The sequence below is a fragment of the Bison bison genome, unplaced genomic scaffold (genome assembly GCF_000754665.1).
Source record: "Bison bison bison isolate TAMUID 2011002044 unplaced genomic scaffold, Bison_UMD1.0 scf7180017864227, whole genome shotgun sequence".
NCBI lineage: Eukaryota > Metazoa > Chordata > Mammalia > Artiodactyla > Bovidae > Bison > Bison bison.
The window spans coordinates 216,665-219,597 of NW_011494799.1; the positions used below are offsets into that span (position 1 = coordinate 216,665).

Here is a 2,933-nt window from a genome sequence, read left to right on the forward strand (position 1 = left end):
AATCTGGAGGTGGTATAACTATATACCTTTATACATTTAGTGGCACAAGTATAGGCACAAGCCCTGCAATTGGAGGGAAAATCCATTCAGGACTGAACAGAGAGGTTCTTGGTGCTGAGAGAATTTCCCCTTGACTTCAGCCTCGAGACAAACCAAGGAGTCTGCCAGTACACAGAAACCACTGAATTCAGGACAAACAGGAGTAACAAGATATGTATTAAGGAATTGGCTCTAGACAATTACGATTATGGGGGGGCCAGTCTGAAGCAAACAGGGTTGGCTGGAAGCAGGAAATGTGACAATTCAAGTTTGTGATCTGTAGATTAGAACAGCAGTTTAGAGACAGAATGGTTAATGCTTTCTTCAAAAATTCCCAGTTTTCTAAACAAGTTCCTAGGATGCCTTCTTTAGACAGGGTTGAGTTAATTTTTGTATAATGTGTGAGGTTCAGATTGAAGTGTTTGTTTCTTTGGCCTATGGATGTCCGATTGTTCCAGCACCATTTGTTGAAAGGCTATCTCTTCTCCATTGAATTGTTTTTACACTTTTGAGTATACCTGTGTTGTTCTATTTCTAGGTTCTTAATTTTGTTCCATTGACCTATGTGCTTATCCCTTTGCAAATAACTCCAGTCTTGATTATTTTGGCTACAATATTAGGTAGAGTGATTCCTATACTTCTTTTTTGCAAGATTGTTTTAGCTATTGTAAGGGCCTATATAAATTTACACATAAACTTTAGAATAAGTTTGTCTTCATTCATAAAAAACCTTGCATTAAGCCCACAGGAATTGTGTTAAATCTACAGATCAATCTAAGAATTGACAGCTTTACAATGGTAAGTCCATGAACGTTCCTTCTTTGATTATTTTCATTGGCATGAAGCAGAGTGATTCTGAGGTTGGTTCAGTGCTCTGGCATGTATTAGTAGTTTTATTTTACTGATTAATATTTTATTGATGGACATATCACATCCACTTCCCAGTTAACAGATATTTGAGTTGTTCCTACTTCTTGATTATTATGAATAATATTTCTTTGAACATTCATGTGCAAGTCTGTGTGGACCTATTTTTTTCAACAGATACCTAGGAGTGAAATAAATGAGTCATATGATTATTTGAATGGGCTTCCTTGGTGGCTCAGACAGTCAAGAATCTGTCTGCCAATGCAGGTAATCCAGGTTCGATCTCTGGGTTGGGAAGATTCCCTGGAGAAGGGAATGGCAACCCACTCTAGTATTCTTGCCTGGAGAATCCCATGGCCAGACGAGCCTGATGGGCTATAGTCGATGGGGTCACAAGAGTTGGATACAACTGACTATTTATATATTTATGTTTAACCTGTTAAGAAAATACCAAACTAATGTCCAAAGTAGCTATACCATTTTAAATTTACATCAGTGTATGAGGGAATCCCAATTCTCTGCAGCCAGGCCTACATTTGTCATTGTCATTTTTTAAAAATTATTATAATCATTTCAGCTGAGTGAAGTGATGTTTCAGTATGGTTTACATTTCCTCAGTGATTACTGAAGATGAGAATCTTTTCATGTGCTTATATTACAACCCTATATTGTCTCTGGTGAAATGTCTATTTACATCTTTTATTCATTTTTAGACTGAGTTGTCTGTTTTCTTATAAGTTTTAAGAGTTTATTATATATATTCTGATACAAGTCCTTTATCAGATATATGATTTGTAAATATTTTCTCTAGTCTGTGGCTTTTCTTTTCTGTTTTGTAATGGTGCCTTTTGAAGTGTACAAATTTTGTACTTGGATGAAATCTATTTTTTTAGGTTGATTTTGCTTTGGCTGTTGTATCTAAGAAATCTTCGCCTAACTCAAAATCATGAAAAATTTCTCCTGTAAGTTAGATAGTTTTAACTATCACATTTTAGTCTATGATCCATTTTTGTGTATAGTGTGAAGGATCTATATTCATCATTTTTATCAGGTCACGTCAAGTTGGTTGATGATGTTTTGTGAATCTTTCATATTTTTTCTTTTTGTCTAGGTGTTCTAGCCATTATTGAGAGTAGGGCATTGAAGCCTTCAACTATCATTGTTGAAGTGTCTATTTCATTCTTAAATTCTACCAGTTTTTGCTTCATGTATTTAGGGATATTGTTGTTAGGAATATATGTTTATAATTATTATACTTTCCTGATGAATTGACCCTTTTGTTACTATAAAATTTTCTTATTTGTCTATTGTAACATTACTTGTCTTAGAGTCTATTTTGTCTGATATTAGTACAGCTATTATATCTCATGTGGTTATTGCTTGCATGGTATATTTTCTTCTATTCTTTGTCTTTTAACCTATTTGTGTCTTTGAATCCAAAGTATATCTCCTGTAGATAGCTCATGCTTTGTATCGAATCTCACAATCTCTGCCTTTTGATAGGAATGTTTAGTCCAGTTACATTTGATATAGTTGTTGATAAGTTTAGATTTATAGGTTTCATACCTTTTTTGCTTTTTTGTTTTTTCTTTTATTGTCTTCTACTGCATTAAATACTCTCCAGTATAGCAATTATTTTATTTTTTTTACTATATTTTAGTTATTTTCATAATGGTTGCTGTGTAGATTACAAAATACATCTTAACTGACACACCACATCAAATTAGTACTAAGTAATTCCAGTAGAAGAAACGTTACTCCAATACAGTTCTCTCCTTTCCTCCCTCCATTATGTTATTATTGTGGTGTGTATTATGCTATTATTCTAAAACCAACGCACAATTTTATAATTATTGACTTATGCAGTTGTCTTTTAAATAGGTTAAGTGAACAAATGAGAAAAAATATATTTATACCACTTTTTACATATACCTATGTAACTACCCGGAGAAGGCAATGGCACCCCACTCCAGTACTCTTGCCTGGAAAATCCCATGGATGGAGGATCCTGGTAGGCTGCAGTCCCT

At 34.1% G+C, this 2,933-nt stretch overlaps 1 protein-coding gene across 1 annotated transcript in view; it reads right to left on the reverse strand.

The window, feature by feature from the left end:
• FAM120C (family with sequence similarity 120C) overlaps nt 1–2,933 on the reverse strand; it is a gene marked incomplete at its 5' end in the record, with an annotated part of 124,500 nt that overhangs the window by 17,891 nt on the left and 103,676 nt on the right. The gene's annotated exons all lie outside the window — the stretch shown is intronic.